This window comes from Grampus griseus (assembly GCF_964374135.1).
Source record: "Grampus griseus genome assembly, chromosome: 5".
Classification (NCBI taxonomy): Eukaryota; Metazoa; Chordata; class Mammalia; order Artiodactyla; family Delphinidae; genus Grampus; species Grampus griseus.
In genome coordinates, this window is record NC_138998.1 from 56,609,247 (window position 1) to 56,620,719 (window position 11,473).

The 11,473-nt window shown below is 40.7% G+C and overlaps 1 protein-coding gene across 3 annotated transcripts in view; it reads right to left on the bottom strand.

Annotated features, from left to right (window-relative positions):
• GNB4 (G protein subunit beta 4) overlaps positions 1–9,053 on the bottom strand; it is a 59,971-nt gene extending 50,918 nt beyond the window's left edge. For all 3 annotated transcript variants that reach the window (XM_082654876.1, XM_082654875.1, XM_082654874.1), the window contains exon 1: positions 8,915–9,053. The gene's annotated coding sequence lies outside the window, so the exon portion shown is untranslated. The remainder of the gene's footprint in view (positions 1–8,914) is intronic.
• Positions 9,054–11,473: the final 2,420 nt, after the last annotated feature.

Sequence of the window (11,473 nt, forward strand, 5' to 3'; positions counted from 1 at the left end):
GTATCAATATAATCTATGTCACATGCCAGTTGTACAACAGAGCCTCATTCAGCTTAAGTTGCATTACTGGGGTTTTAATTTCACAAACCAAAGAGTTAACGTCCAATTTTCGTATTTTAAACAATTCCTGAGTAAAGGTGTTTAGGTGGGGAACTCATAAAAATTGAAGGGGAAAAAAACAGAGTCAAGCCATTGGTAAATGTCATCATAACAAAAATACCAAAACTTCCTATGTAAGAGCCCAGAGGTTATTAGCACTTTGAGCACAGGAGCCACTGTCCTCATCTTTGTCCCTGCCAAAGTAGTGTTCTCAATTTATGATACAGATTCTATCAATTTCTCTATAGCTAAAAATGTATTACAAATTACATGATGAAGAAGAAAAAGTAAGGCTTCTAAAAACATGGTAGGACTCCCCTGGTGACGCAGTGGTTAAGAATCCACCTGCCAATGCAGGGGACACGGGTTCGAGCCCTGGTCCGGGAAGATCTCACATGCCACGGAGCAACTAAGCCCATACGCCACAACTACTGAGCCTGAGCTCTAGAGCCCGCGAACCACAACTACTGAGCCCACCTGCTACAACTACTGAAGCCCGCGTGCCTAGAGCCTGTGCTCCACAACAAGAGAAGCCACCACAATGAGAAGCACGCGCACCACAACGAAGAGTAGCCCCCGCTTGATGCAGCTAGAGAAAGCCCACGTGCAGCAATGAAGACCCAACACAGCCAAAAATAAATTTAAAAATAAATAAATAAAAAATAAAAACATGGTATTTTTGAAGAGGTAAGAATGAATGTTTAAAGACAGTCATTACCCAATTGTTTATATAACCAAAAATTATAAAAATAAATCAATTGGAGAGCTAACGGTGAAACTGGGGAAAAAAATTTTAAGCTGTATATTGCCTTAAATGTTAAATATGGACATTAAGAGAAACTTTATATTATTTTAGCAAGTCAATAGTACACAAGTGTTGAAATCATTTAATGTGATTTCTACTTCAAAACAGATTAAATAAGATATAGTTCTCAAATTCTATAAGAAAAAGCTCTCCATAATACATACTAGGAAAGTGATATTGAGGAACACAGGCTGTAAACTTATCAAGCTTTTTTTTTTTTTGGCTGTGCTGCCCGACCAGGGATTGAACCCGTGCCCCTTACAGTGGAAGCACAGGAGTCCTAACCACTGGACTGCCAGAGAATTCCCCTTATCAAGCATTTTTGTTGTTGTTATTCATAACTATTACACCAAAGGAAATTCTTTGGTGCCCGTACCATTCAGAGGACATTAGTAGGAAGGCTGTAGTGAAGCACAGTAGTTAAGAGTGCTGCCTCTAGTACCCAACTGTTGGGGTTTGAATACTGGCTTTTCCCCTGGCATATGTTAACTGACAACTGGAAAAGTCAACAAAGGTTAGCTGACGTTATTAGTACAGTTGAGAAAAAGATGTCTTTGAACTAAAGATGGAAAAATGTTAAAAATATTTTAAGAGAAGAAATATATTTAAGCAGAAATTATTTTAAGTAATCAAAACATTTTGGAGCTAGTTTTATTTTTCATCCTAAGCCAGATAGTTCTTTAAATCTAACTACTGCCAGTTTTCTTTTCATTCTTTCCAACCTTATTATGGTTAATTTTGAGGCTTACCTAAAATTTAAATTTTCAAATCTTTGTAACTTAAAAGTTAATTATCCAGTTTGTGATCAAGACTCGTCCACTTTTATTTCTTCCTACTGACCTACTCTACTATCTCCTGCTTATTAGTACTCCCTCCACCAGAGGGCAGACAAAAGAAAGATGAAGTCGTGAAACACAAAGCTGATAACTTGTTAGCTTCCAGAAAACCTGGAGCAGTGTCACCAAAAAACAGCACCGATGTTATGGGATTCTCTGAGACAGTCTTCTCCAATTGCAACAGTGTAAAATAAAATACAGCCAGAAAGCTGGCAAATATTGATTCATGCATTTATTCGTTCATTCAACAAATATCTGAATTCCAACCACATGCCTGGCACATTCCAGGCTCCAGGGATTCAGCAGTAAACAAAACAAAGTTTCCCGTGGTCATGGAGCTTTATTCTATATTTGTCTAGGAGAAGATTATAAAGCTCGTGAATAAATAACAATTTCAAGTACAGATAAGTACTACGCAGTGGGGGAAAAAACCTGCAAGAAGTTAGAGGGTGACCAGGAAGGCTATTTTTAAATAAATTAATCTAAGTAAAGACCTGAATGAAACGAGGGAATGAGCCATGCCTTAAATGGAGAAGAGCATTCCAGGTACAAGAAATAATATTGATAAATGCAAAGGCCCTGAGGCAGAAACTAACCTGGCAAACTGAATCAACGGGAGAGAGTAGAGTAAGGCTGGAGGGGAGTAAGCAAAGCAGAAGATATAACAGAGGTGGGTAAGAGCCCAACCATGTGATCATGTAGGCCTCCTGACCATAATAAAAACTTCAGTTTTCATCTAACAGTAATGTGTTCTGATGACTGGGAGATATAATCTGATTTGATTGATACCTCTTGAAGTTCGTGCTGGCTGCTAGGCGACACAGACGCCGAAAGCTGAAAGACCAGTTAGGCACTACTACAGTAGTCTGGACCAGGAAAGATGGTGGTTTGACACAAGGGTAGTGGCAGTGGAGGTGATGAAAAACAGACAAATTTGGAATAATTCTTAAGTTAGAGGCCATAATACTTGCCAATGGAGGAACAGATATAGGATGAGTCAATCAGGATAACTCTTAGGAGTCTTAGACTGAACAACTGGGTGGACAGCGATACCATTTACTGAGTTGGAAAAGAATAAGAAGCCACAGCCAGTGAGGCAGGATGAAAATCAGAGTTAGTGTCCCATAAGTCAAGGGAAAAAATGCTTCAGTAAGGAAGGAGTTATCTATCACTTGTGTCAAACGTGGCTGAGAGATCTAACTTGGCAAGACTGACATCCCTGGTGACCTTGAATGGTTTTGTGGCATAGGAAGGATAAAGTCTCTGGAGTAGGTTCAGAAGAAGAGGGAGAGGAGGAGTTGAGAAGCAGATACAGCCTACATGGAATCTTTCCAAGATTTTTGGACACTAAGTAGCTTTATTACTTTTTGAAGTTTTAACTTTCCATGTTTTTGGAATTTCAAACTTAAAGTTGAAAATTTTAATATAGTGAATACTCTTATTCCCTTCACCTAGATTCACCGGTTGTTAACATTTGCCACATTTGCTTTATTGCTCTCTCTATATGTAATAATTATTATTGCTTATCCATTTGAGAGTAAACTGAAGATATTTTGACCCTTTACTCCTAAATAATTCACTGTGTATCTTCTAAGAACAAGGGCATTTTCCTACATAACTACAGTACAATTATCAAATTCAGAAAATTTAACATATGTTAAATTTGATACAATATTATTTAATATTCAGTACATATTCAAGTTTAATATTTAATATTCAGTACATATTCAAGTTTTGCCAACATCTCCATAATGTTCTTAGAGTAACCGGATTTCCCAAAACCCAAGATCCAATCCAGGATTATGCATTGCATTTAACTGACAGGTCTGAATTTCCTTTAATCTGGAACAGTTCCTTTGCCTTTCTTTGTCTTTCATGACATTAACATGTTGGAAGAGTACAAGCCAGTTACTTGGTAGAACAATCCTCAGTTAAGGTCCCTCAACTGTTTCCCTGTGATTAGATTTTGGTTACACATTTCAGAAATACCACAGAAAAGTAATGACATCCCTATTTCAAGCATGTCAAAAGGAACATTTTTTTTCTAACATCTTTATTGGAGTATAATTGCTTTACAATGGTGTGTTAGTTTCTGCTTTATAACAGAGTGAATCAGCTATACATATACATATATCCTCATATCTCCTCCCTCTTGTGTCTCCCTCCCACCCTCCCTATCCCACCCCTCTAGGTGGTCATAAAGCACCGACCTGATCTCCCTGTGCCATGCGACTGCTTCCCACTAGCTATCTATTTTACATTTGGTAGTGTATATATATCCATGCCACTCTCTCACTTCGTCCCAGCTCACCCTTCCCCCTCTCCGTGTCCTCAAGTCCATTCTCTACGTCTGAGTCTTTATTCCTGTCCTGCCCCTAGGTTCTTCAGAACCATTTTTTTTTCTTTTTTAGAATCCATATATATGTGTTAGCATACGGCATTTGTTTTTCTCTTTCTGACTTACTTCACTCTGTATGACAGACTCTAGGTCCACCTACCTCACTACAAATAACTCAGTTTTGTTTCTTTTTATGGCTGAGTAATATTCCATCGTATACATGTGCCACATCTTCTTTATCCATTCATCTGTTGATGGACACTTAGGTTGCTTCCATGTCCTGGCTATTGTAAATAGAGCTGCAGTGAACATTGCGGTACATGACTCTTTTTGAATTATGGTTTTCTCAGGGTATATACCCAGGAGTGGAATTGCTGGGTCGTATGGTAGTTCTATTTTTAGTTTTTTAAGGACCCTCCATACTGTTCTCCATAGTAGCTGTATCAATGTACATTCCCACCAACAGGGCAAGAGGATTAAAAGGAACATGTTTATCCCACTACTGGTGATGTTAATTTTGATCACTTGACTGAAGTGGTATCTGCCAGATTTCTCCACTGTGAAGTTACTGTCTTCCCCTTGGTTGTTAATCTCCAGAGAGATCACTGGAAACGGTAGTAATACCCTTTTCCTCATCGACCTTTCTCTATTAGTAACACTTGCCTGAATCAGTATTATCATGATGGTTGCAAACTAGTGACTTTTCTAACTCTATTGTTCCTTCTACAGTTTTTATTGGTGGTCTACCAGGAACAGTTTTTCCCTTTTTCTTATTTTATTTATTTACTATGGACTTGTGGATTCTGTTTTCATTCAGTGGGTTATATTACTATTATTATCCATTTTGATGCTCAAATTTTCCCAGATTTGTCTGTTCAAGCTAGTTCCTACATCCCTTTGACATGCCCCCATTATTTTTTTGAACCCTTCCTTATTTTGTGTTCTAGGCTCATCTTATACTTTCCCTTCCCCAGCTCTCGAACCAGCCATTTAGGTCTGTGCACTGGTTGTGCTCACTGCTATTAGGGTGTCATTACTTCTAGCCCTTTCATCAGACAGAGCTAGTAATTATATGCATGTCTGTATGAATGTAAGTATATATATATTTTTATTATTATTATTTTTTTGCAGTACGCGGACCTCTCACCGTTGTGGCCTCTCCCGCTGCGGAGCACAGGCTCCGGATACGCAGGCTCAGCAGCCATGGCTCACGGGCCCAGCCGCTCCGCGGCATGTGGGATCCTCCCGGACCGGGGCACAAACCCGCGTCCCCTGCATCGGCAGGAGGACCCCCAACCACTGTGCCACCAGGGAAGCCCAATGTAGGTATATTTTAATCATGAGTTCATATGTATAACTCTAATTCCAATCCAACACCATAGAGGTCTTCATTGCCTTCTTCTGTTTCGTATTTTTTATTTCCCTTCTCCCACAGTGAAAACCCTAGCTCTCAAAATAGCAATGAATTTACTCATTTGCTCAATCCTACAAAACACACAAAATAGTTTCAGAACTGCTATATCTCTACACTATAGATAACAGCCTACTACACATGGTTCAAGGTTTTTTGTTTTTGTTGTTGGCAGTCCTTTCACCTTTAGGTTAAAGGTATATAATCAAAGTTCTGTGTTAAAAACTCACTTGGATTCATTTTCTTTTCTTCTGAGAGTTTACGTTATTCACTAAAATACAGTTGGTTCATCTGTTGCTGTTTGTATTCAATTTTGGAGGCTTTTTTCTCCCAACCCTGTTAATTTCATTCTTGAACATACAAAACATTACCAAGTTTCCAAAGCTCATAACTACACAAAAAGGTATAATCAGAGCAATGCTATTCCCTCCACCATCCCTTTTACTCAGTTCCTACCCACCCCCTACAGGTAGCTAATTAGTTTCTGGTTACCTCTTTTCTATTTTTGTTCTATCAAAAGATTATGCTTTCTCAGTGTGGAACAGAGAGATGGGACAGCATACTGGATCAAGAAAGAATTTTAAGATGGGAGACATAACAGAATGTTTGTATTATAATGTAAATGATTCCACAGAAACTGAAATTGAAGGTGGAGAAGGGATGGGATAACTGCAGAAAGAAATATCTATCAAAATAACTTCTGGTTTAAAGTTGAGGGATATCAAAAGGTTCCCATATTCCAAAATAGATGGCATCTTGTTTGTAACCTTCCAAATTAGTTATACCTATGGCTCTAGAGAACCCACATAAAATGGGGTTATTATTTTGGAAGGATAATTAAGCTATCACTACCTATTAATGTCAGCAGGAGAAATTCTGCCCTGGCAAGAGGGAGGTTTTGAACTTTGAGCTAGACATTTAAGCAGGAATAGAGAGGTGAGAAGAGAATGGGTGACATGAGGATCTGTGTAGTAACACAGATGGACAGTAATGATCGTGCTAGAAAATCAAACCCACATCTCTGGCACGTCTTGGAAAATTTACAGATATGCTATTGAGTAACTGAGGGTTATTCCTCATGTCCTGGCACTAAGTCAGTGTGGCACAGAGGGAAGAACATGAACTTTAGAGACAGAGCGGTCTGGCCTTAAATCCCAACTGAGTTACCTAACAGCTACATAACCACTGGCAAGTTACTTAACATCTCAGAGTCACAATTTTCTTACCTGTAGAACTGGATAATATCTCTTTTGCCAAGTTAATGTAGAATATAAACAGAATAATGTATAGAATTGCCCCTGGCCCAGAACATATGCTTAATAAGTAGTTCCTATAATAAATGCAGATTAACAAGGTAAAGAAATTACACAGTGTGTTTCAATAACATGCCTAAAAGAAATCAGTGAAATCACACCATCTCAGGCAGTATTTGGTAAGGGCAAAAAAAATGTCCAACACGTAGTTCCAATTCTCAATTTTCAAAATGTCCCAGAGTCTATTTTTAAAGTGTAAAAATATGTGCTGACATACTAAAGTGCCAATGGTTTAAAAGAAACAATTCTGAGGAGATGTTGATCAAATGTTAAAAACTTCCAGTTAGGGACTCCCCTGGTGGCGCAGTGGTTAAGAATCCTCCTGCCAATGCAGGGGACATGGGTTCGAGCCCTGGTCTGGGAAGATTCCACATGCTGCAGAGCAACTAAGCCTGTGCGTCACAACTACTGAGCCCGCGTGCTACAACTACTGAAGCCCGCACGCCTAGAGCCCATGCTCTGAAACAAGAGAAGCCACCACAACGAAGACCCAAAGCAGCCAAAAATTAATTAATTAATTAATTTAAAAAAACAACTTCCAGTTATAAGATGAATAAGTTCTGGGGGTTTAATGTACAACATGGTGACTACTGTTAACAATACTGTATTGCATACTTGAAAGTTGCTAAAAGAATAATCTTAAATGTCACACATACACAAAGGTGATGGATGTATTAACTAACTTTAACTGTGGTAATCATTTTGCAATTTATATATCTATCAAATCATCACTTACACAATGTTATATGCCAATTATATCTCAATAAAACTGGAGAAAATAATAAAAGAAGCAATACCAATGACTCTGAATAATCTAAGTAATGCCTATGGCTCACAAAGAGATGAACATAAATGTATCAAAAGGCATATTAACCAATTTTATAATTTTATAAATGTGTATACACAAGAGAATTAAGGACATTCAATAAAGCAATGTTTTAAAAGTTTCTATTTCACTTTCAAATTGATCTACAAACCAAAATGCAACATGGAAAGTCTTAAAGTGATCTTTAACTAAATACTGAAATATACAATAAACTTTCAGAGCCTAGAATCAGTAATAACCCCAAAGCCCCACACTGAAGAGCCTTAAAATGCGCAATGGCAATGAGACACGAAGCATACAATTTTACCCGTCGTTTTCCTCGCCGACTAGAAATGACTTCTCTTTCATCTTAAATAAGCAGTGTGTGCTCTACCTCTGTTCTAGAAGACGCACTTAAAGGTCACAATCTCAGTATGCAATACCAAGACGATTAGAATTCATCAACAATTCAATGCCGAACGTCTTAAGAAAACTTTCCAGTAGGGTGCTAATCCACAGACCGAGCTACTTTGCTTGTGGAAGGAGAAAGATGCATCCACACCCTTTACTAAAAGAGAAAAGGAAGGAGTGGGAGAAAAGGGAAGAGAGAGAGATGCAAAATAACAAGACACTGCTTCTATAACCAAATGAAAGTCTGTTTTTAAACTTTGGGAAATTCTTCCTCTGCCGAAGAGCAATAAATATCAAAGTACAATACAAGGCAATCATTTGTGTTTTGAAAGCAGAAAAGAATGCGGAGAGAAAAGGAAAACATTTTATCATGTACTGAACTTACAAGTATTCAAAATCCTTAATTCCTTCCCCCCGCCAAATATTGGGCATCATCATATCCTTTACAAAATAAATTTAACACGAAACCACTGGACTCATTTTTAGCACTCGGTGGAGAACTTTTATCTCTCCCAGCGCTCACCACCCAATAACCCTTCTGGGAAGCCCTGAATAACCGCTATTCTCGGAACAAACGCACGCTCGCGTTCCAGTGCCCCGGAGGCGCCTCGGGGCGCGGAGAGAAACCTGGGGGTCTGGAGGCCAAGGACCATAGACCGCCTCTTCGCTGCCCAGGAAGTGCCCGAAGCGGCGGCCGAGCGGCTGGTCCCCGTACCGGAGCGGAGCACCACCGAGGCGCGCCCGCCCCGTCCCTCCCGGGCAGGGTCCGCCTCCTGGAGTCCCCCGTCCCCGAGTCAGGAGGACCCCGCCGGCCGCGCCTCACGCCCCCTGCGGGAAGCCCAGGATGCCCCCGCGGGGCGCACCGACAAGCCGCAGCTAGCGCGGCCGCCGCCTACCTGAAGGGAGCTTGGGCCCGTGTGGACTGGACGTGCGGAGGTCAGCTGGGCGCTCAGCAGCCCCTGGCGCGCGGAGCCGGCTTGCAGAGCGCAGAGTACCGCCGAGACCAGCGCCGCCGAGATCCGCCGACCACACCCAGGCCCGCGCCTCCCAGCAGCCAACTCCGCTGCGCGCGGGGCCGGGGCGGGGACGTGGCTCGAGGCGCGAGGCGCGAGGCGCGAGGCACGAGGCGCGCGAGCCCGCGGGGACGCGCCGTGGACGCGCGCAGACCCTGGAGCGTGCGCGGCCCGGGCGGGGGGCGAAAGCAGCTGGCGCGGAGCGGAGCGTCTGCTTCCTATTTTCTCTCTCGTTTCCTGCTAGAAGAAGAAAAACATTTATTCCCGGGCGGTTTCGTTTTCTTGGTTCGGCGCCTGGACGCTGGAGCACACTTCTGAGTAGCGCCCAAGTGGTGTGGCCGGTTTCCTTCCTGCCACCGCACAGGCCTCAGCTTTCTCGTGGGCAGGATAGAGGGGCTGATTTAGAAGACCTCAAGGTCCCGTTTAGGTTTAACATTCTGGAATTCTAAATGTAAGAGAGTAAACTGAAGCCCAGAGTCTTACAAAATTGCATTGCAATCCCAGCTCTACCGTCCCTAGTTGTATGACCGTGTACCATCTCAGGGCCTCAGTTTCATCATGGGCAAAATAGGGATACTGTACATGCCTCAAAAAGGTGCGAAAATTTTAACTGCGTTAACAGTTGCACAGAACCTGCCTCTAAATAAATGATCAATGCTTGGAAGTTATCGTTACTCTTGTCACTGATGAAACCGGGCCTTCCAGATAACCCTGTCAAGTTGCTCATCTCTGCATGAGTTAAACATCACATGCAACCGACTTTTTCTAGATTTCTAGGGGTGTTTCATGTTTAAAATGTCATGAAATGAATGCATCTACCCAATTTGCTTCCTCTGAAGTCAGTACCGCCCGGGAGCAATTTTCCTCTCCCCACCCCCATCTTTCTTCTGAGTTAATTCCAGTTTGACAGACTGTTGCTATAGCATTCCTGCTCTGACGTCAAACAATTTAAAGAAACAGCCCTGGGTAACGACAACTGCAGAGGAGTTCTTTGTGGAGTTTTTGTGCTGGAGAAACGTTTGAACAATATCTTAAGAGAACTTTAACACCTCCGCAGCCCTTCCATTTCTTCTTCAGCAGCGTCCCACCATCACCTGGAATAAATCTTTTAGTACCTTCATGATGAGCACACCCTGACTGCAGCTGTGGAGAAAATGTGACCGTTTTGTTTAAAAGCCAGACCATGAAAAAAATGGAAACAGCTGTGGTGCTAGGGTGATGAAATTATAGGTGTTTTTTTCCCCAAAATTTTCATTTTCCTTAATGTGGGGTGCTTGTTTCCATTAAGAAGAAAGAGGAGAAATGCCAAATCTTCTACATATCAGTGTAGGAAAAGTTGATTGGGACCTGAATAGTTTGCAGCTGTAACTATTTATATGTTTTAATGATTAAATCCTGAGCTTTATCATTGTCATTTTTAGGAGGAAGCAAAGGGGAATTATTATTTAAGGAACTCCTATTACGTACCAGGCTCCCTGCTTTCTTATATTGTACTTAATTCTCATACTAACTTTACGGTGTGCATTCTATCTCCATTTTACAGATAAAGAAACTGAGGCTCAGTGAGATTAAGTAATTTACATAGAATACACAGTAAGTGTCACAGCCTTACATGGAATCTAGATTGGATTGACTCCAAAGCCCACTTTCTTTTAGATTCTTTTCTGTCTTGTTCTTGTGCACTGGCACTTGTACAGGTCTTTGAGAGGTGGTTGGGTTAAGATTATTAGCTGAAAAACAAGTTGCTGGTATTTAGGAAAACCCAGTGGAAAGTACTGTATTATTCTGTTCCACAAAGGATTAGGGGAAATATAAATCAACAGCTCCTAAACACAAAAACCTGAAAATAGTTTACAAGAATTTTACTGACCATTATTTGAAGACTTGAGAATAAATTACACAAAATGATCACTTCAACCTTCCTGAAAATTTGATGTGGACTAGAAGAATAAAGTCTAAGTACAAGAAAGGAAAGTTTATTATCCAAACTAGTTCACTTCCAAGAATATTATATTTCTGTTTTGCCACATCTGCTGCACATTTTTCTGGAAGGAACACTTACTTGTTAAAGGACAAGCCTGTGTTGTAAATCTGAAAGTAGAGCTGAGGAAAAGAATTTCATTAGCAGGAATAATTTCCTAAAAGCACATTGATGCATCTAAGTGACCCAGCAATTAGTAATTTTTCAAATGATAGCATAATCCATGTAGAAAGAAAAAGAAAGAGAGGAAGGAAGGAAGGAAGGAGGGAGGGAAGGAAGAAAGGAAGGAAGAAAAAGAAAAGAAAGAGAAAGAAAGAAAGAAAGAAAGTGTTATTAATATCCTCGAAGCCCGCAGATTTGTGTAGACAATTGTAATGATGTATCCTGCCTGCTTCTAATGTTTAAATCCAGTGTTCATGTGTTTGGATGCCACTGGCTGATATTTAGATTTCTGACTCATT